At 43.6% G+C, this 24213-nt stretch overlaps 3 pseudogenes; 2 read left to right on the plus strand and 1 right to left on the minus strand.

Annotated features, from left to right (window-relative positions):
• Positions 1-782: 782 nt before the first annotated feature.
• Positions 783-8016, plus strand: LOC124025721 (annotated as a pseudogene).
• A 931-nt stretch (positions 8017-8947) lies between these two features.
• Positions 8948-20394, plus strand: LOC124025720 (annotated as a pseudogene).
• A 1257-nt stretch (positions 20395-21651) lies between these two features.
• LOC124025722 lies at positions 21652-23296 on the minus strand (annotated as a pseudogene).
• Positions 23297-24213: the final 917 nt, after the last annotated feature.

Below are 24213 nucleotides of genomic sequence, written 5' to 3' on the forward strand. Positions count from 1 at the left end.
GTTGCTGGTGATGACAAACCTACATCCTTTTCTGGTCCCACTACATTGCTTTCTGCTAGCAATGGCTGAACTTGAACTGCATTTGAAAAAGGAATCTAATTTAACTAATTTTGATATCTCCTTTGCGTTCTCATTTTTGGCCTTCTTCTTTTGGGCTCCACTTTTCTGTTGATTGCATTGCTGATTATTTTTTAATCCGTAATTTTCTATTCCCGACTTTCTCTCTTTATTTTTGATAGCTAGCTCAACTATTGCTTAAAACAATGACAGAAACAACAACGCTTTGGAGAGTATTTGCACAATGAATCCCAGAATGCATTTCATTATCTTAACACGGTATTGAAACTATTGAATATTATGATTTACTTAGCTAATTAATTTGATTTATTGTCATCAATACACTAAAATATCATGCTTTTGTAGTGGCAAAAAAAACATTTTGTTGGTGAAACCATCAGTGGGATCATTTATCATATAGCTTAAATTAAAGAAAGATCTTCTTGTCAAATTGTAAACGTGATGGACCCGCGTCAACAGTGCTTTGGCATGGTGGGGCAGTATTCAAATTACATAGGGGGCCCACAGCACTGCACATCCGGGCCCAGACGAGGCTATTTTTACAAGACGAAGGCTGGAACACAGCTGGTTGAATAAGACTCTAAATGGGATAGGAAAGCAGCCAACAGGAGAGTGTGAATATTGCCAGGAAATAGAGACCGTGGGGCATGTACTGACACAGTGTGGGTAGTATCAGAGGGAATGAGAGAGACTGACATCCAGTTTGAGGAGAAGGGGATACAGGAAATGAGTTTAAAGAGGATATTGAGTCGAACGTCATTAGATACAGTCCCAAATATTTTGTTATCTTATTTTTAAAGGAAAACGGGACATGGCAGGTAAGATTTACAATAGTATCTGTCTTTGGGCCACACTCCAGTACAGTAGGTGGCGGTAATGCACCATAAGGTTGGATGCCAACCGCCAAAAAACCACAGCAAAGAAAAAAAATAAGTGGCGTATTTTCGTTGCAGGATTGGAGGACATCGGGAAGAGAATGCAAGCTGCGGCACGGAAACGTCAAGGCAATGCACCTCGGTCGTCAACAAACCCCAGGTTTGAACAGTTTACTTGTGACTAACGTGTTTATATCATCGGCAAGTATTTGGAAGGCACCGTGCATGTCGAATAGTCTCCCTGATAAGCCGAAGTGTCTCAGGCATTTGTCTATCAACGAAACGTAAACTATAAAGACTAGGCTACTGTTAGCGGACTGTTAAGCTATTGTTATCACGTTACCGTTTCAATAATAGTTCATTCAAATACAACCACCGCCTGTTTGTTCATTGCTGTAAGACAGGGTTCTCCAACTGGCGACTTGGCCCACGAGTGTTTTTATTTGTCCCAAAAGCTTCGGGTGCTTTTAAACATGTGTACAAGGTGAGCGTTTCATAATTTAAATTAATGTTAGTATTGACCTAAGGCGAATTGATCTAGTCAGAGCTGGATTCCACAAAGCCTGGTCTCGGGTCCACTCTGTTGAAGTCTATCAGAAATCCTCCTTCACCGTGGAGTTTAGTCCGCTAGGCTACTGTCAGACAGTGTCAGTAGAAATATACTGTAAAGGCATATCAGTCTGCCACTCAAAACTGCCCCTTATATTCTAAACTAGGTTAGTTATTGCCTGTGCTTGCTGGCTGAAGTTCTTCTTGCCTTGGAATGTGCTCATGGTCAGTGTCATGTGACCAAGGACAGGGAAGTTGTCAGCCTGTAATGCTTTCAAATGATGGCTGCTGTGAAGGTTGTCAAGCACAGCTATACAATACAGTGTATATTGGCTTTTATATTGCCCATTATTTGCAGAGAGTTAGGAACACATGGGGCCTGTACAAGGAATGCATTGGACTGTGTATAGACTGGCAAACAGCCCACTGAATAACATGCATCTTATTTATTTACATGACCTCGTCCACTGGCGTTAACCTCGGAGGTAGATCAAGGCCAACAACACAATAATAGTGATGAATAATACAGTAGGCTACATGAACAGAAAGATAATGACAATGTTATTCATGTGTATTTATATAGGTGTAGGCCTACCACAGCACTGTTGTGTTTCTACATATTGGCTAATGTCTTCTTCATACATTGTCATTCTGTATAATGTTGTTTTGGAGTTGGAATTCATACTTCATAATGTGTCTTTCTCTAAAGCCAACCAGAGTCCAAGCCAAAAGGGTCATCAATGAAGAGGCCACAGTTCCACTTTGACCTGTGGTTCTATCTCACAGTACAAAACTGGATACTGGACTTTGGAAGGCCCATTGTAATGGTATGGACAACCTGCTGAGAGATTCCATACCAGGACAGCTTGAAAACATGTTGAGTATCTCAGGTTGTTCTGGCATTTGGGCTCCCGAGTGGCGCAGTGGTCTAAGGCTCTGCATCTCAGTGCTAGAGGTGTCATTAGAGACCCTGGTTTGATTCCAGGCTGTATCACAATCGGCCGTGATTGGGAGTCCCATAGGGCGGCGCACAATTGGCCCAGTGTCGTCCGGGTTAGGGGAGGGTTTGGCAGGGGTAGGCCGTCATTGTAAATAAGATTTAGTTCTTAACTGAGTTGCTTAGTTAAATAAAGGTTAAATAAAACATGTAGTGTGTGGAGTAGGGAATTACCAGGGACCTCACAATACGTTATCATCACCATGCTTAGGTGCCGATACGATATGTATTACGATTCTCACGATTCTGCTATTTGATACACTATGTCTGCTGTGGAGAGATGAGAGAACATGGGAAAATGAGTTTTTATCAGTCATGGAAATAAGTGCTGAAAACATGTTGGCTCACTATTTAAAAAGATGGAGAACAAGCTATAGGATGAGTTTTGGTGAATTAGATTTTTACATTTTTAAAAATCTATACTTGTAATCAAAGTATTGATATATTGCCCACAATAATATTGTGATATTTTTTATAGCCCCTATCACTAATACGGAGAATGTTTAAGTTCTGAAATTCAATTTGTCACATTAATTTATTCAACATAAAACTCATAAGTATCCTTTTTGATTTTCCTCATTGAAAGACATTGGTTGTAATAATATACTCTATAAGTACATCACATTTCCAGAGTTGGTTGTCTGCTAATTTTGAAGTTAAGATTCATTTTATTACCACGACCAACATAGTGAATGGGAAAATTGATTCAAATGGAACTCCCTCTGCTGGTGATTTGCTGAATGTGCAATCCTCAATGAGGGCTATGATTTATTGAAGACCTATGTCTTTTATAAATGGGTCATATCTTCTAAAGTACCAGAGAGCCACTCTAGAACTATAACCTGTTTTAAGAGTATATTGTTCCAAACAATGTCTAAAAATATGCTACATCAAAAAGGTACATTGAAGTATTAATGTTTTATGTTGAATAAATGAATATTCAAGGCATATTCCATATTTTAAGGCACACTATAAGGCAGGCCTGGGCAACTCCAGTCCTCCAGGGCCTGATTGGTGTCACTCTTTTCTCCATCCCGAGCAAACACAGCTGATTAATCAAATCTCATTCTAAACTGAAGATCATGATTAGTTGATTATTGGAGTCAGGTGTGTTAGCTGGGTCTAGGGCAAAACTGTGCCACCAATCAGGCACTCAAGGACTGGAGGGCCCATTTGTAATGGTATGGACAACCTGCTGAGAGATTCCATACCACGACAGCATGAAAAAATGTGGGTATCTCAGGTTGTTCTGGCAATTGGTCTCCCGAGTGGGGCAGCGGTCTAAGGCTCTGCATCTCAGTGCTAGAGGTGTCAATGGCACTGAGATGTCTGGATCACCTACTGTTCATGGATCATAGGTTCTTACAGGAGGCACTTTCAACATGACTTTCAAAGAAAAAAAACATTGTGACGCAAATGTAAAAAGCATGTCTATATCATACTTCCTTCCAATTAAGTGTCTAAGTGAGAATTGCCATAAAAATCTGTGATACCTAAAATATTTCCGGGCTGTTCTGGCGTGGAACTACCCTGCTACAATAATATATTTGAGTAAATATCAAAGTGTAACAAACAAATAGCCTTTGTTATAGCAGCATTGAAGTCTATGCTATGAATGCAACCCTGTGTTGTATCCATGATTTAATTCAGATCATTCTCCCTCTGGACTGGTTCCCCCTGAACAAGCCCAGTGCCGGAGACTACTTTCACATGGCCTACAATGTCATCACGCCATTCCTACTGCTCAAGGTGGGTGACTGTCTGGAACCACCAAACACAAACTGCAAGGCTGGTTGATACCGTTTGTTCACAATTGCAGTTGCCCTATAAGCTACAGTGACAATGAAATGTGTCCAAAATAATCGCTTTTCAATATGGAATAAATTAATCCGATTAATTTGTGATGCTCACATGCTATACTAAGTGCATGTGTGTGCATGCACACTGACTGTGTGTGTTTACTTGCCTGTTAATGTGTGTGTGTGTGTGTGTTAATGTGTGTGTGTGTTAACATGCCTGTTAGTGTGTGTGTGTGTGTTTACGTGTGTGTGTGTGTTTACGTGTGTGTTTACGTGTGTGTGTGTGTGTGTTTACATGTCTGTTAATGTGTGTGTGTTTACGTGTTGTGTGTGTGTGTTTACGTGTCTGTTAATGTGTGTGTGTTTACATGTCTGTTACTGTGTGTGTGTGTTACATGTCTGTTAATGTGTGTGTGTTTACATGTCTGTTAATGTGTGTTTGTGTGTTTACATGTCTGTTACTGTGTGTGTGTGTGCGTGTGTGTTTACATGCCTGCTACTGTGTGTGTGTGTGTTTATATGTCTGTTCGTGTGTGTTTACATGCCTGTTGTGTGTGTGTGTGTGTTTACATGTCTGTGTGTGTGTGTGTTTGTGTGCCTGTGTGTGTGTGTGTGTGTGTGTGTGTGTGTGTGTGTGTGTGTGTGTGTGTGTGTGTGTGTGTGTGTGTGTGTGTGTGTGTGTGTGTGTGTTTATGCCTGTTAATGTGTGTGTGCTCTCGTCCCTCTGAGCAGCTGATTGAGAGGAGTCCCAGGGCCCTGCCTCGCTCCGCTGTGTACCTGAGCATCATCACCTTAGTGATGGGCGCCAGCATCCACCTGGTGGGCGACTCCATCAACCATCGTCTGCTGCTGAGTGGCTACCAGCTCCACCTGTCTGTCAGAGAGAACCCCATCATCAAAGACCTCAAACCTGCTACACTGGTAGGCTACACCTTTTTATTAGAGAAGATATACTTTGTTAGTCCATACGGGATGGAAACGTCTTCTGCTTTTCACCCAACTCCTTCCGATACAATATGACCAAATTCCGGAAGATTCTAGTTCTGGGTTAACCAGGATGAATGAGCATGGTGCCTGATAGAGCTGAAATGTATGCTGTTTCATATCAACCAACAACAAAAATGCTGTTGATATTGTTTGAACATGTTTCTTATTTGATTTATTTTAGATTGATTCGTTTGAGCTTCTTTATTTTTATGATGAACAACTGGGACATTTGATGTGGTATGTGGTCATCGCTTTTAATGGAATATTCTCTTCTGCTTACAGTCATAACTAATAAAAATAATAATAAAATAATAAAAATGTCAAAGTTATTAAGAAATATTAGAACAAGCAATATCAGAGTCTGGAATATAAATATGTATGTATATAATGGCATGGATAAACAATGACATTATGGACAGTATGTGGCTAGAAAAGGTGTGTACAGCAGCAGTTCTATAGGATGAGTCTTGACTAGAATACACTATATACATATGAAGTGGGTAAACAGTATGGAAACATTTTTAAAGTGACCACTGTTCAGTATTTGCAATGAGTTTGTAATAAGTTGACATGAACTAGTTTTCAACTGAGTTCTCTCCTTCTCTCTACCTCCAGGTATATTCCTTTCTTCATAATCCTCTTCCTCTACTTCACTGGCTGCTTTACTCACGTCAAAGAGGAGAAGACGATGCCCCTGTCTGGTTGGCTGCTACTCGGACCCAGTGCCCTCTACTATTGGTCAGTCCCCTCATTACTTCCTTCTATTATGATGATGCTAGTTTGTGTCTGGTTGGCTGCTCCTCGGACCCAGTGCCCTCTACTATTTGTCAGTTCCCTCATTACTTCCTTCTATCATGGTGATGCTAGTTTGTGTTGGGTTGGCTGATACTCGGACCCAGTGCCCTCTACTATTGGTCAGTCCCCTCATTACTTCCTTCTATCATGGTGATGCTAGTTTGTGTTGGTTGGCTGATACTCGGACCCAGTGCCCCTCTACTATTGGTCAGTCCCCTCATTACTTCCTTCTATTATGATGATGCTAGTTTGTGTCTGGTTGGCTGCTCCTCGGACCCAGTGCCCTCTACTATTGGTCAGTCCCCTCATTACTTCCTTCTATTATGATGATGCTAGTTTGTGTTGGGTTGGCTGATACTCGGACCCAGTGCCCTCTACTATTGGTCAGCCCCTCATTACTTCCTTCTTTTGACTTGAGAAATGTTTTCTGAGCAAAGATTTGTAAAACTTTTTAAAAACATTTTATTTTTATTAGACATATAAGACTGTAAAAACACCAGCAATTCACCTCCAAGTGATTTTAATTTGGGAAATTTGTAGCAAGATATGTGTGATTGTATACAAATCTAAGCAAGTTTTTGAAATATCTGTTTGGGCTTCTTGCAATCAATTTGCAGTCTACAAATGATTTGTAATTATGTTCCGGTCCTCTGACCATCTGCTCAAGAAAGAAATTGGCCTGCGGCTGAATCTAGTTGATTATCACTGTCATAGAGGTTTGCTGAATTCTAATTGATAAATGTACTCCATTATGGGATAGATGTACTCTGATTTATGTCGTACTGAAAGTACCTGAAGTAGGGGACATTTCACTGTGTGAAGCATGGCTCAACTCTAAGTATTTCCTTCTAGAAAGTGAAAGTATCTTGACTGCAGCTCTCACTTCTGTCCCTCTCACACCCTCTCAGGTACTTGGTCACAGAGGGTCAGATCTTCCAACTCTTCCTCCTCACCTTCCTAGCTATGGTAGCCACGGTGATCCACCAGCGGCATAAGGGCTCTGTCCCAGACGCCAATGGCCTCTTTCTGTTCGCCAGCTTCTCTGTCACCATGTTCCTGGTGGCCAATGGCCTGGCTGTGGAGCGACCCGGTGCTGCGTAAGAAATACCCGGTCACCTGTCACCATGCCCTGGTCCTACTACACATTACACGTTAAGGACAGCCACTGATAGGAGTGACAACAGGTGAGTGTCGTAAGATACTAGTTTGTGTTAGCCTGGGTGTCAGTATGATACTAGTTTGTGTTAGCCTGGGTGCCAGTCAGTATGATGATACTAGTTTGTGTTAGCCTGGGTGCCAGTATGATGATGCTCGTGTTAGTGTCCAGTATGATGATACTAGTTTGTGTTAGCCTGGGTGTCAGTATGATGATACTAGTTTGTGTTAGCCTGGGTGCCAGTATGATGATGCTAGTTTGTGTTAGCCTGGGTGCCAGAATGATAATACTAGTTTGTGTTAGCCTGGGTGCCAGTATGATGATGCTAGTTTGTGTTAGCCTGGGTGTCAGTATGATGATGCTAGTTTGTGGTTAACAATTAGTTACCCAGGTTAGGTTTGCATGGAGTAAGGAAAGTTCTTATGAGCCGTCCTCCCATCACCAGCCTCCTGTGGAATGGACTAATACTGACTGAATGGATTCCATCAATATCTTGCATCCTGCTACAGATAAATGGTCTATCCGCTCCAGAATGACATCATCAGCAAGCGCCACATGGAGTGTGGATCGAGCACAGTTTTCTACAGTTGCACCCCACCACTCCCCCATCCACAAGTCTACAGTATGACCATCTTACAGTATGCAATGTTACAGTATTAATTTAAAATGAGACAAAAAAATGAACTCAAAGAAAGGTCAGTGTTGGGTGTACTTGAACATCATTGTATTGCTTCAAGTAAGTTGTTTGAACAATTCAATATCAGATATTTTTAGTAATAAACGTTTTTACTCCACTTTGCGTATATTGTGTTTATGAACTTTGAAGACATGCTTAATTGTACTTGCATATACTATATAACAGACATCATCATCAAGGTTACTCCATAATGAAGTAGGTCATATGTCTCCTATAGCAGATTTACATTTGACATTTCAGTCATTTAGCCGATGCTCTGACCCAGAGCGACTTACAGTAGTGAGCATACTGGTCCCCCGTGGGAATCGAACCCACAAACCTGGCACTGCAAGCACCATGCTCTAAGCACCATGCTCTACCAACTGAGTGGAATTCAGAGTACACGCCAGATGTAGTGGGGTATACACATACCAAATTATTATATGAAGTATTAGTACATGGCTGGATTGATAGACAGTGTCCTCTAGTGGTAATGTTATATATTGCAGCTACCTCAGGAAATGTATATATTATTCAGTGTCATCACTATCCTGTCATCTGTCCTTTCACTAGACATAAAATGGTATTGAATTGAAACGGGGAGTTCTATTAGTTGAGCAAGATCAATCATACTTACGCCTACTTTTAATATAAACAAAGTTACTTATGTTAAAGAAGAATTTTACTTTTGTAATTAAACTATTATTTTAATATACTGTGACTTGTCTGCTAATGGCCACGCTGTGCAGTTTAACATATCCTGGTTGTCATATCAGATAATAAGGTAGTGACTAGTATCACAAGTATTTGATAGAAGAGAAAGGAGAGGATAATATGATACCTTGGATCCACTATCTCAGTTTCCACAGCAACCGGTATTAAATAACATGTACTCTGTGGTGGACTTTGAACCGGCAGGCAGATGGGTGTGGAGACGGGTAAGGTAATCCATTGGTATTCCAGGAAGAGAGATCTCTGACTACAGACATGGTAAGAAAAAACAATTGAATTGTTTTGTTTACTCATTTCTGTACATGTTTAGGCCAATTCATGGTGTATTGTGTTTTTCCTCAGGCTAAATTCCTGTCAGGAACTCAGATCAACGGTAAGGTGTGCTATTTTGTTTGCTAGCTTTTCTTTTGTTGTGTGGGAGGTCACATGGGACATAAATGTCATTATTTTTCAATAAATTGATATTGAACAGTAGAGTAAAATGTTGTGACAAACTTTGAAAGCAATGGCATTTTAAAAAGGGCATTTTAGAAAATGGTCCCAATTGAGGTTAAAAGTATGATTTACTTATTTCTCTACACTTGTGAGACTAAGATTTTAATTGCCTCCTTGGAGAGGAGAAACATTGTAATATTCACTGTTTTTAGAATGGATTATCATGATTTGTTTTTAGTTTCTTTTCACCCAGCACATCAGTACATTATTTGCCTGTTTTTCCTCTCCCTGTAGAGTTCAAGGAATGTTTCTCCTTGCGACAAGAAGCGCAAGGAAGATTGAAGCCAAGGACCTGATCACAGTTATGCGCTGTCTGGGGACGAGTCCCACCTTCGGTGAGATCGACCGACACCTGCAGGTCCACAAGATAGGTACGCCATCAAGGGCCCCTCACTTACCCTGGGGACATCTCAGTAGTCTAGACTGACTTACCCTGGGGGGCATCTCAGTAGTCTACAGTGACTTACCCTGGGGGCATCTCAGTAGTCTAGACTGACTGACCCTGGGGACATCTCAGTAGTCTAGAGTGACCCTGGGGGACATCTCAGTAGTCTAGATTGACCCTGGGGGACATCTCAGTAGTTTAATGACTGACCCTGGGGGCATCTCAGTAGTCTAGAGTGACCCTGGGGGACATCTCAGTAGTTTAATGACTGACCCTGGGGGCATCTCAGTAGTCTAGACTGACCCTGGGGGACATCTCAGTAGTTTAATGACTGACCCTGGGGGCATCTCAGTAGTCTAGACTGACCCTGGGGGACATCTCAGTAGTTTAATGACTGACCCTGGGGGCATCTCAGTAGTCTAGACTGACCCTGGGGGACATCTCAGTAGTTTAATGACTAACCCTGGGGACATCTCAGTAGTTTGATGACTGACCCTGGGGACATCTCAGTAGTTTAATGACTGACCCTGGGGGCATCTCAGTAGTCTAGACTGACCCTGGGGGACATCTCAGTAGTTTAATGACGGACCCTGGGGGACATCTCAGTAGTTTAATGACTTACCCTGGGGACATCTCAGTAGTCTAGACTGACTTACCCTGGGGACATCTCAGTAGTCTAGAGTGACTGACCCTGGGGACATCTCAGAGTCCTGACCCTGGGGACATCTCAGTAGTCTAGAGTGACTGACCCTGGGGACATCTCAGTAGTCTAGAGTGACTGACCCTGGGGGACATCTCAGTAGTCTAGAGTGACTGACCCTGGGGACATCTCAGTAGTCTAGAGTGACTGAGACCCTGGGGACATCTCAGTAGTCTAGTGACTGACCCTGGGGACATCTCAGTAGTCTAGAGTGACTGACCCTGGGGGCATCTCAGTAGTCTAAGTGACTGACCCTGGGGGACATCTCAGTAGTCTAATGAGTGACTGACCCTGGGGACATCTCAGTAGTCTAGATTGACTGACCCTGGGGGCATCTCAGTAGTCTAACCTGACTGACTGACCCTGGGGACATCTCAGTAGTCTACTGAGTGACTGACCCTGGGGGACATCTCAGTAGTCTAGACTGACCCTGGGGCACTGACTGACCTGGGGACATCCCAGTAGTCTAATGACTGACCCTGGGGGCATCTCAGTAGTCTAGACTGACCCTGGGGACTGACCCTGGGGACATCTCAGTAGTCTAATGACTGACCCTGGGGGACATCCCAGTAGTTTAATGACTGACCCTGGGGGCATCTCAGTAGTCTAGAGTGACTGACCCTGGGGACATCTCAGTAGTCTAGAGTGACTGACCCTGGGGGCATCTCAGTAGTCTAGAGTGACTGACCCTGGGGGCATCTCAGTAGTCTAATGACTGACCTGGGGGCATCTCAGTAGTCTAGAGTGACTGACCCTGGGGACATCTCAGTAGTCTAGAGTGACTGACCCTGGGGACATCCCAGTAGTCTAGAGTGACTGACCCTGGGGGCATCTCAGTAGTCTAGAGTGACTGACCCTGGGGGCATCTCAGTAGTCTAATGACTGACCCTGGGGACATCTCAGTAGTCTAGAGTGACTGACCCTGGGGGCATCTCAGTAGTCTAGAGTGACTGACCCTGGGGGCATCTCAGTAGTCTAGAGTGACCCAGTAGTCTAGAGTGACTGACCCTGGGGGCATCTCAGTAGTCTAGACTGACTGACCCTGGGGACATCTCAGTAGTCTAGAGTGACTGACCCTGGGGGACATCTCAGTAGTCTAGAGTGACTGACCCTGGGGACATCTCAGTAGTCTAGACTGGGGGATCTTAGTCTACCAACCTGACCTGACATCTCAGTAGTCCCTGGGGGACATCTCAGTAGTCTAGAGTGACTGACCCTGGGGGCATCTCAGTCTAGTCTAGACTGACCCTGGGGACATCTCAGTAGTCTAGAGTGACTGACCCTGGGGCATCTCAGTAGTGACTGACCCTGGGGGACATCTCAGTAGTTTAATGACTGACCCTGGGGGCATCTCAGTAGTCTAATGACTGACCCTGGGGACATCTCAGTAGTCTAGAGTGACTGACCCTGGGGACATCTCAGTAGTCTAGAGTGACTGACCCTGGGGGACATCTCAGTAGTTTAATGACTAACCCTGGTGGACATCTCAGTAGTTTGATGGCTGACCCTGGGGGACATCTCAGTAGTTTAATGACTGACCCTGGGGGCATCTCAGTAGTTTAATGACTTACCCTGGGGACATCTCAGTAGTCTAGACTGACTTACCCTGGGGACATCTCAGTAGTCTAGAGTGATTTACCCTGGGGACATCTCAGTAGTCTAGAGTGATTTACCCTGGGGACATCTCAGTAGTCTAGAGTGATTTACCCTGGGGACATCTCAGTAGTCTAGAGTGATTTACCCTGGGGACATCTCAGTAGTCTAGAGTGATTTACCCTGGGGACATCTCAGTAGTCTAGACTGACCCTGGGGGACATCTCAGTAGTCTAGAGTGACTGACCCTGGGGGCATCTCAGTAGTCTAGAGTGACTGACCCTGGGGGCATCTCAGTAGTCTAGAGTGACCCTGGGGGCATCTCAGTAGTGACTGACCCTGGGGGCATCTCAGTAGTCTAGACTGACCCTGGGGGACATCTCAGTAGTCTAGACTTACCCTGGGGGGCATCTCAGTAGTCTAGAGTGACTGACCCTGGGGGACATCTCAGTAGTTTAATGACTGACCCTGGGGGACATCTCAGTAGTCTAATGACTGACCCTGGGGGCATCTCAGTAGTCTAGAGTGACTGACCCTGGGGGCATCCCAGTAGTCTAATGACTGACCCTGGGGGCATCTCAGTAGTCTAGAGTGACTGACCCTGGGGGCATCTCAGTAGTCTAATGACTGACCCTGGGGGCATCCCAGTAGTCTAATGACTGACCCTGGGGGCATCTCAGTAGTCTAGAGTGACTGACCCTGAGGGCATCTCAGTAGTCTAGAGTGACTGACCCTGAGGGCATCTCAGTAGTCTAATGACTGACCCTGGGGACATCTCAGTAGTCTAATGACTGACCCTGGGGGCATCTCAGTAGTCTAGAGTGACTTACCCTGGGGGCATCTCAGTAGTCTAGATTGACTGACCCTGGGGACATCTCAGTAGTCTAGATTGACTGACCCTGGGGGCATCTCAGTAGTCTAGAGTGACTGACCCTGGGGACATCTCAGTAGTCTAGAGTGACTGACCCTGGGGACATCTCAGTAGTCTAGAGTGACTGACCCTGGGGGCATCTCAGTAGTCTAGAGTGACTGACCCTGGGGACATCTCAGTAGTCTAGAGTGACTCACCCTGGGGACATCTCAGTAGTCTAGAGTGACTCACCCTGGGGACATCTCAGTAGTCTAGAGTGACTCACCCTGGGGACATCTCAGTAGTCTAGACTGACCCTGGGGGACATCTCAGTAGTCTAGAGTGACTCACCCTGGGGGCATCTCAGTAGTCTAGAGTGACTCACCCTGGGGGCATCTCAGTAGTCTAGAGTGACTGACCCTGGGGGCATCTCAGTAGTCTAGAGTGACTGACCCTGGGGACATCTCAGTAGTCTAGAGTGACTTACCCTGGGGGCATCTCAGTAGTCTAGGGCAGGTATTTTCAAACCCCCCAAGGGTACGTGCAATGACGTCAAGGGTACGCCAAATTAATTAGCACATTTTCAAACAGTCCATTTAGATTTTCCAACAGGGATATACATTTGGGTGAGTTTTTTTTTGAGTAGCCTCGTTTCACTGCCAAAAATAAAATTAAACCATCTAGTGTTCAGCGAAATAACAACACAATGTCAAATACAGGTAGCCTTGTCAAATAATTAACATCCAATCACATTAACCGTTATCCAATCACATTAACCGTTATCCAATCACATTAACCGTTACTCTCTTGCAGGAATTCCACTAACAGTCCGTATGTAGCTACTGCTCATTCTGTTTGCTCGAAAATGGATTAATGGACAAAAGAAAGTACGGCCTGCGTCCATAGACACATACCAGCTCTACTGGTTGTACTGCTACTACCAGCAGTACTGCACCTGCACCTGTCGACGACACAAGTTGTTCTGCTTCCACGAGCACATCCAATGCTAGCATCAGTAATTCTACATTTGTTGTTAGACCAGCTAGCATCAGTAATTCTACATTTGTTGTTAGACCAGCTAGCATCAGTAATTCTACATTTGTTGTTAGACCAGCTAGCATCAGTAATTCTACATTTGTTGTTAGACCAGCTAGCATCAGTAATTCTACATTTGTTGTTAGACCAGCTAGCATCAGTAATTCTACATTTGTTGTTAGACCAGCTAGCATGGACACTGACACTTGTGAACCTTAGCCGGGAAAGCACCGAACAACAGACAGGGACGTTGGACCATCGAAGAGGCGCAAATATGACGAGAACTACATTGATTTGGGGTTCACTTATATTGGGAGTAGTGCCTTTCCTCAGTCACAGTGTGTTATATGTGAAAAAGTACTTTCTCACAACTCGATGAAAACTTCACTCTTGCGTAGACATTTAGAAACAAAACATGCCAATTTGAAAAATAAGCAACAGGAGTTTTTTGAGCGAGAATTAAGAGGACTTTCAAGTAGTAAGACATGTATAAAAGCAACAGATACCATTAATAAGAAAGAGCTAGAAGTGTCTTATATGGTGAGCTACTGAGTGGCTTGGACAGGCAAGCCCCATACTATTGTGGAGGAGTTAATTCTTCCTTCTGCCGCGGATATGACTGGGACAATAGGCCCAAAAAACTATACAGACAATGTCTTCATCAAACAACACCGTTTCACGATGCATCAGTGACATGGCAGGAGATGTTTTGAAACAATTACTGCTTCGCATACAAGCCAGTGGCGGGCCTGGCATATGTCCGTTGTGTTTATGGGGGGTCAATTAAGGAAGACATCCTCTTCTGCAAACCACTGGAAACCAGGACAACAGGAGAGGATGTTTTTAAAGTATTGGACAGCCTTGTGACATAAAATGGACTTTGGTGGTCAAGATGTGTTGATATCTGTACTGACAGGGAGACATAGTGGAGTGGGTAACGCGCGTGTAAGTAGTTGCTCCCAACGCCACTGGAGTACACTGCAGCATCCACCGAGAGGCTCTTGCTGCCAAGGGAATGCCTGACAGCTGGAAATACTTTTTGGACACTACAGTGAAAATGGTTAACTTTGTTAAATCAAGGGCCCTTGAACTCTCATGTATTTTCTGCACTATGCAATGATATGGGCAGTGACCATGTAACGCTTTTACAACATACAGAAGTGCGCTGGTTATCAAGGGACAAAGTATTGACACTTTTTTTAAATTGAGAGACAAGATTAAAGTTTATTCCCTTGTCTGACCGCTTGCATGAGTTTCTCACACGGCTGGCCTATCTGGGTGATGTTTTTTCTCGTTTTAATCATCTGAATCTAGGATTATAGGGACTCTCCGCAACTATATTCAATGTGCGGGAAGATTAAAAAAGATTCGTTAACCATTTCATGCCCTGCCTCCAGTCCACATACCGATGTCTGAACAAGAGAGCCTCATTGAAATTGCAACAAGCGGTTCTGTGAAAATGTTATTTCATCAGAAGCCACTGCCAGATTTCTGGATTGGGCTGCGCTCAGAGTATCCTGCCTTGGCAAATCACGCTGTTAAGACACTGATGCCCTTTGCAACCACGTACCTATGTAAGAGTGGATTCTCAGCCCTCACTAGCATGAAAACTAAATACAGGCAGAGACTGTATGTGGAAAAGTATTTTAGACTGAGACTCTCTCTAATACAACCCAACATTGCAGAGTTAGGTGCATCCTTTCAAGCACACCCTTCTCATTAACCTGTTGTGAGTTATTCACAATTGTCAATGAACAAATAAGGTGTTATATGTAAGATGGTTAAATAAAGATCAAATGATTTATTATATGTGCCCTGGTCCTATAAGAGCTCTTTGTCACTTCCCATTAACCGGGTTGTGACAAAAACTCACACCCATTCTGTGGTTTAATAAATGTATCTTATAGTGGGTGTGTGGCAGGCTTACAATGATGGCAACATACAACATTTGAGAATGCACTGACCCTGGTGCTAGAGGGGGTACGCAGCTGGAGGTTGAATGTTTGAAGGGGTACAGGACTATAAAAAGTTTAGGAACCACTGGTCTATAGCCCTCAAACTCAACTCTGGACCTCAAAGCCCGCTCCACTGCATTTTTTCATTGTTCCCCTCTAATCAGGTAAAGCAGAAAACCAGCAGGCTCCGGACTGGGTAGGTTAAGAGTTGAGTAACCCTGGTCGAGAGTGACCTACCCTGGGGGGAATGTCAATAGTCTACAGCAAGTCTCTCCAACCCTGTATCTGGAGAGCTACGGTCCTGTAGGTTTTCACACCAAACCTAATCTAGCGCACCTGATTCTAATAATTAGCTAGTTAATAAGCTGAATCAGGTTAGTTACAACTGGGGTTGGAGTGAAGAGTAGCTCTTCAGGAACAAGGTTGGGAGAGCCCTGGTGTAGAGTGACTTACCCTGGGGGCATCTCAGTAGTCTATAGCAGGGGTATTCAACTCTTACCCTACGAGGTCCGGAGCCTGATGGGTTTTCTGTTCTACCTGATAATTAATTGCCCACCTGGTGTTCCAGGTCTAAATCAGTCCCTGATTAAATGGCAATGATTAAAAAAACCACAGTGGAACTGGTTGAGTTTGAGGGTTCTAAAGGGACTTCCTCTCCTTCACCATGGCCTGTTTAAAGGGCAGGGCAGATGAAGGGAACAAGCAGGGAAGCGGAAGACATTAGAATATTGAGGCGGCTCTAGACACCTGTTGATCTAGCCATACTGTTTATGAATCGTAGTGAGGCTTTGGCTGTAAATTATTTAGTAGGCAGGCAAGCTGCTACTTGGGGGATGAGTAGAGGGAGAAGTTGTCACATTGAGTGTAACCTACACGTTAGCTGAAATCTGTCCCAAGCTTGTTCCAATTACATTTATTACATTAAAAAAATATGTATCTTCTCTCAGCTCTTCATAATTGCTGCACTGAAATTTTTAACCTGGGGGAAGTACTGAGAAATATTCAAACCAATTAACTGATTTGGTAATGTGAAAAAGGCTAGAACACGTTTGACTCAACAGGATTTTTTCCCATCAATCCCCAACTTCCCGATTTACAATATTGAACAGAATGTTTTTCTGAGAGTCAAAAATTTTGCCTGCTCTGTTACTCTGAACTTCATTCCCATTTGCAGTTCATTATTTTACACATTAAACAGACAGCCCAATTCTGATATTTTTTCACTTTTTTTTACCAATCTGATCAGCGCTGAAAAAGATGTGAAAAGATCTGATGTGATTGGTCAAAGATCCATTAGTGGGAACAATATCAGAATTGGGCTGTCTGTGTAAATGCAGCCATATTGACACACTCCACTACCCTGGCGTTACAAGCGCCATGCTCTACCAACTGAGCTACAGAAGGACATCAGAATTGGGCTGTCTGTGTAAATGCAGCCATATTGACACACTCCACTACCCTAACAAGTTATTTTATTGAAGTAAGGAATAACCAACCATGCTCTGTACAGTTGTATGGAAATATACAAGTCGGCCATGTAGCAGATAACCAGTCACTTTAACAGCAGCATTTAGGCCTATTTTGGATCAATGGTGCCCTTTGCAGGTGATTAGTTCTACTAATATCCGTCCTTCTCCAGAAAAGAAGGGCGAGCTAGACTTCTCCACCTTCCTGACCATGATGCACCGGCAGATCCAGCAGGAGGACCCCAAGGCGGAGATCCTGGAGGCCATGAGGATGACGGACAAGCAGAAGAAGGGCTACATCCTGGCCTCGGAGCTCCGGGCCAAGCTCACCAAGCTAGGAGAGAAGCTGACTGATAAAGAAGGTAGCCTACAATGTGTTTCTATCACTAGGGGTTTTAGCTGTCGTGGATTAAGACAGGACTAGATATAATGCCTAATGGAGCCTCTATTGAAAATGCCGTTTAATGCAGGAGCAGTAGGTAGGCTTAATCTGGGTCCGGGAAACTGGCCCTGAAAGTGCAGCTCAACAGTCTGAATTGGCTCCTTCTTACAATCTCTTATACATCATCTGCACTGATCTGAACAGATGGTAGAGGTAAACAAAAACAAAAACGTCAAATATAACTGGTATAACTTTACCTGGTATTAGTTTATCAGTTCAGCTCTTTTAACCCTTTACGCTTGTACCCTTTACGCTTTACGCTTGTACCGCGCCAAATGTACGATACGTTTCCCTAAATTGCAATGTGAAATCCTAACACTTTCATGTCATATTTTATTACTTAGCTTGTCATGTTGGCAATAGAACAAGCTTTCACATGATTCCCATCTGACCCAGATTGCGATTTTCATAAAGGACCGTTCTTGGATTGCTTAAACAACAACCGTAATTGTGTGATTGCAGGGATGCAGGGTTGTGTTCCAAACAAAATAACTACACGTGTCCTCGCTCTAATTCCTCAACGGCACAGCTAGGAGCTCAAAAAGGCATCTTACAGTTGAAGCCTTTTCTTTGAGTCATAAAGTGCATTGACATTTCTTAGGAAATGTGCACACTTTGGAGAGCAGTTACACCTCTCTCTCAAACCTCTTATTGTTCTGTCTTGTGTTGCAACTACAACACATTTTACAGGAATATTATCATGTTACTGAATGTATCCAGAGTATTTTCACATTTTCTTATGAACAAATGTGGCAAAAAAGTACATAATGTAAAATCCACATAAAATCAAGTGCTTGGATTCAGTCTTGTCAGGGAAACCGTTGTCCTCACCTGTTGGTCTAACGATCTCTAAACTGTTCCCTTTCAATTTGTACCATGCAAATGCATATTCTTTTCATATTTCTTCTGTAAGAAACATGTCAAGGTAGCCCTAACCAGTTCCATCCCAGGCTGTGTCACAGGCGGATGTAACCGGGAACCCCATGTTGCAGCGCACAATTGGCCCAGCATCGTCCGGGTTAGGGGAGGGTTTAGCTGGAGGGGGATTTCTCATTGTGCTCTATCGACTCCTTGTGGCGGGCCGGGCTCTGACACATTGGTGCGGCTGGCTTCCGGGTTAAGCAAGCAGTGTGTCAAGAAGCAGTGGCGGCTTGGCAGGTCATGTTACGGAGGACGCGTGGCTCTCGACCTTCGCCCCTCCCGAGTCCATTGGGGATTTGCAGCAATGAGACAAGATTGTAACTACCAATTGGATATAACGAAAAAGGGGTACATTTTTTAATTATGTGGCCCTATCCATAGGCCAATTCACAGGAGTGTAAAGGGTTAAATGAGTGCAGAAACAAGGCCACTTTAGACTGTTGTGATGCCCCAAGTGACTCCAAGAGAAATTGAATTGCTATCTGTCCCAGTGGGTCAAGTCATCCTCTTTCTGCAGGCTCTAGTTTTGTCTAATCTTGATTATTGTCCAGATGTGTGGTCCAGTGCTGCAAGGAAATACCTAGTTCAGCTGCAGCTGGCCCAGAACAGAGCGGCATGTTTTGATCTAAATTGTAATCAAAGGGCTGATATAAATACTATGCCAGTCTCTCTTGGCTAAGAGTTGGGGAGAGACTGACTGCATCACTTCTTTTTATAAGAAACATTCATGTGTTGAAAATCCCAAATTGTTTGCATAGTCAACTTACACACTGCTCTGATGCACGCACTTATGCCACCAGGGGTCTTTTCATAGTCCCCAAATCCAGAACAAATTCAAGAAAATGTACAGTTTTATATAGAGCCCCTATTGCATGGAACTTCCATCTCATATTGCTCAAATAAAAAGCAAGCCTGGTTTCAAAAAACAGATAAAGCAACAATTTGTGGCACAACGCCTCTCCCTATTTGACCTAGATAGTTTGTGTGTATTGACATGGAGGCTACGTGGTGCCTTTTTAAAATGTATGTAGTTCTGTCCTTGAGCTGTTCTTGTCTAATGATGTTCTGTATTATGTCATTCTGTGTTATGTTTCATGTTTTGTGTTGAACCCCAGGAAGAGTAGCTGCTGCTTTTGCAACATCTAATGGGGATCCTAATAAAATACCAAACACCAAATGTGTCAACACATACATTAACTGATTCTTGTGTAAATTTGCAAATGATAAAACACATCATTTGAATGGAGTTAATTTTTACGTTTCTACCTGCTGACATACTTGTTGTTGGTCCCAGATCAGCGAATTAACATGAAGTTGTTTCCCCTCTAAACTTTGCAGTGGACGAGCTGTTCAGAGAAGCCAACGTGAAGTCTAATGGCAACGTGCACTACGAGGAGTTCACCAGGATGGTGACACTACCGTCAGTGGATTACTGAGGGACAGGAGGAGATGGCGTCCTTTATGACAGGGAAGCATGGTCACAGCATGGTACATCTTAAAAGCACCATGATACACTGTGTCCAGAGTTCAGGTACTTGCTAAGGCCTGCATATAGGCACTATAATCTAGCACCGATAACAAAGTGCTTTGAACAAGATCCTTTCTGACTAACATTGAAAAACAAGTTTTGTTCCTAAAAGAAAAACCCAATTTCAACTTCAGTTCTCTGGTGAAGTTATCAATGTGCTGTTTAAAATTCAGCTTTTCTTCTAACCAATTCCCAAGATACTTATAGGTTATCAGTTTCCTGACTTTTTAGAGTTGAAATGTGCAAGTGACTCCATGTGTTTCCTTTCAAAGAGAAAACCATTTCCTTGCACAAGTTTAAATTCAAACCGCATCAAAAGCCAACTGTAAATCCTGAAAAGCCTTCAAGATGTACAAGAATAAATAATTATGTCATCAGCATACGGTCTTCGCTGTATCATTTATATGCATTGTAAAAAAGGATCCTTTGAAGCTCAGATGTATCACCCTCTGTGCTACACACTGTATGCTGTCAGAAAGGTCGTTTTGGAACCAATCCAATGCTTCAACACTTAAACCAACCTTTTTTTGTCAGGGATTGGTCAACAAAGGCCTTTGATAAGTCAATAAAAAATTAAACACAGTGATGTTTCTTGTCCTGAGCATCTAGGACATCACCTACAACCTTAGTTACTGCAGTAATTGTACTTGGCTCTAAAACCCGACTGGAATTTAGATCAAATGAGATATTATACAGAAAGTCTTTCAACTGTGAGTTCAACCAGCTTTTCCAAAGATGTTTCCAGTGCAGACAGTTTACAAACGGGACTATAGTTATCCAACGTTATCCAATTGACCCGCACAACACATTGCCTGAATAGATCAATCGACCAAGATGTATAAGGGTGACGTAAGCTGCTTTCCAGACTTTTGTAATCGTATCACTCGCCAATTAAAGATTGAATATATGCGTGAGAAGGACAGCAAAGATATCTGCACCAATTTGGGGAAAATAAATGTTACATTGGTCCGGGCCGGTCGATTTCTTAATATGAATAGATGTGAGTGTCATTAGGATTTCTGAAAGTGTAATCTCGGTCAAATGAAGTAGATAAACGTAGGCCTGCTTCCGGAGTTGGCAACCTTCTCAAACTCTCTATATGAACGAAGAAAATACACATTCAAATATGCGTATCTTTATTTATAAAGTACTGTCTACTTGCAATCCATTATATCGTAGCAGTTACAGCTCAACTTGTGCGGCCTTACGCATTAAGTAATCTCCAATAACGCATTGAATATCTTCAATCGACTATTTCTCGACATCTAATGAGTTTTAGTAATTGATATCTAGCTAATTGACCCACACAACATATTGTCTGAATATATCAATCGACCAAGATGCTTAATTGATATTCTCTTTATTTCACATACATTGCAATGACCCTTTTACATTCAGCCATATATCCAGATACCACAACAGAAGCACTGATAACATATTAATAAGATCACATTTATTTCCATTTTCATGTCCCAAAAATGTGTGCATTGTCTCTGAATGGCAATGTGTGAGCTTGAATGGAAGACAGAAGAAACATCTCAACATTCCAACACAGGGCATAACATCCACAGGGAATATGGACTTCGGTGTACTCTACATTTGTGACTCTCTTTCTTAAAATCAACATGTAATCATTGCGCGCAAAGTTTACCAAGTACATGTCCTACCCATTCCAGTGCGTGCCAGGGACGCACCAAATTTCCGTAAATACAGCTTTTCACTCCGTTGGCCTACTCTGCGCAATTTGTGCCTCGTGGGTAATGACCACATTGGGAACTCAAGAACTCTGTCATTTATAGTTCCAAAATGCATGCGTAATTACAGCAAGTCGTTTCACAAAGTGAATTATGTCTGGTGGATGCACTGTGAATCTTCAGGTGCCATTCCGGGTAGACCCGGTATTGCGGGAAGATCCGGTCGGTCAATAAAGGATAGTGGACATTGTGTGGTGTCTAGAACATTCAAGGGAATAACCCCTTGGTTGTCGTCGTGTGTTACACGTGTGTTGCACGTCCCCGTAAACGTACGTATTGTACAGGCTTTGGAGATGGCTGGTGAGGAAATTCTCCAAAACAAATCCTTCAGCATCTTTCTGAATTCTCGTCGCATGAGACAATACAGAACTGGGTTCAAGCAGCTATTGGCATGCGCGAGGCACACAGTCACCGGGAATACATAGGTGTGGACCAAATAGTAGGATTTATCCCAATTGACAGCGTTAAATTTCACCAATACACCCCAGAATGTGATGGCGTGATTTGGCATCCAGCAAAGAAAGAAGGAGAGGACGACGATGGTGACAGATTTGGTCACCCTCGACCTCCTTTTGGGGTGGTTGTTGTTCATGCTCCTCAGACGGATAAACCGTAAGAGCATCAGATAGCAGACGGACACTATCAGCATGGGTATGACGAACGCTATGATGATTTTTGGAGATGATAGAGCGCGAGCCAGTCATGTCCCTCGGGGAACCTGATGAGGCAGAGCTTCTCCCCGGCCACTATGGTCACTGAGGAGAAAATGGTAGTGGGTGCTGTGGCAATGGTTGCGGAGACCCACAGCACCGCGCACACCAATTTCACCGAACACGACCTCTGTCTCGACCGGTTCTTCAGAGCCGAGGCGACAGACCAGTATCTGGTCACACTCATAGCAGTCAGAAAGAACACGCTAGCGTACATGTTCATAACTGTTACGGAAAGGATGATTTTACACATGGCGTCTCCAAACGGCCAGCTGAAGTCGAGCGCGGTGTCCACTGCCCAGAACGGCAGAGTCAACACAAACTGGAAGTCCGTCACTGCCAAGTTGATGATGAAAAAGTTAATACTCGATTTCTTCCGGCCCTGTTTTAACCTCATTAGGAAAAAGACTAACAAGTTCCCAATTAACCCTACCGCGCAAACAATGGAGTAAACAACGGAGATGATTATCCTTAGAATCGGAGTGCCGTCCGCGGTCACGTCAATATCCTCCAGACTGCTGAATTTGTCATCATCCATTAAAGTCCTGTTCAATGCCAAAATCCCGCTGTGGTTGAGTAGCTCGCCCATCCTCACAGATAAGAATGCAACACCGGTGCTTCCAGCATCAGGTCGCTTCTCGATGGCCTATCACAGAATAGTCCTCGCGCTCCATACAACTGAGTGCTTATTTTAGCTGTTGATTTTATGTCATTGAAGCTTGTATGATAAAAGTTATCGTGTCTACAGTCCTTTATAACGCCGCAATCAATGTGAAACTTTGCATCTTGCATCTTGACTGGAGTCTTATACAGGTGCGTAGTCGTGCGTGTTCACAGCGCCTGCCCCTGCATCGCGTGGATTGGTCGTTTGAGACGTGATGGACCTTTCTGTGATGGACCTTTGTGAATAAACTGCTGATAGGTCTCGACAAAAATATGAATTTTCAGATACCAAAATAAAATAAGTTACACTATATGTATAAAAGAATGGACACCCATTCAAATTAGTGGATCCAGCTATTTCAGCCACACCCTTTGCTGACAGGTGTATAAAACTGAGCACACAGCCATGCAATCTCCATAGACAAACATTGGCAGTAGAATGGCCTTACTGAAGAGCTCAGTGAATTTCAATGTGGATGCCATCTTTCCAACAAGTCAGGTCGTCAAATTTGGAAACGTCTAGGAACATTAACGGCTCAGCTGGGAAGTGGTAGGCCACACAAGCTCACAGAACAGCACTGCCAAATGCTGAAGCGCATACAAATCATCTGGCCTTGGTTGCAACACTCAATACCGAGTTCCAAACTGCCTCTGGAAGCAACATCAGCACAAAAACTGGAGCTTCATGAAATGGGTGTCCATGGCAGAGCAGCCACACACAAGCCTAAAATCACCATGCGCAATGCCAAGAGTCAGCTGGAGTGGTATAAAGCTCGCCGCCATTGGACTCTGGAGCAGTGGAAACATGTTCTCTGGAGTGATGAATCATGCTTCACATCTGGCAGCCGGACAGACTAATCTGGGTTTGGCGGATGCGAGGAGAATGCTACCTGTCCCAATACATAGTGCCAACTGTAAAGTCTGGTGGAAGAGGAATAATGGTCTGGGGCTGTTTTTCATGGTTCAGGCTAGGCCTCTTAGTTCCAGTGAAGGGAAAACTTAATGCTACAGAAAACAGTGACATTCTAGACAATTCTGTTCTTCCAACTTTTTGGCAACAGTTTGGGAAAGG

This window comes from Oncorhynchus gorbuscha, unplaced genomic scaffold, assembly GCF_021184085.1.
Source record: "Oncorhynchus gorbuscha isolate QuinsamMale2020 ecotype Even-year unplaced genomic scaffold, OgorEven_v1.0 Un_scaffold_2384, whole genome shotgun sequence".
Classification (NCBI taxonomy): Eukaryota; Metazoa; Chordata; class Actinopteri; order Salmoniformes; family Salmonidae; genus Oncorhynchus; species Oncorhynchus gorbuscha.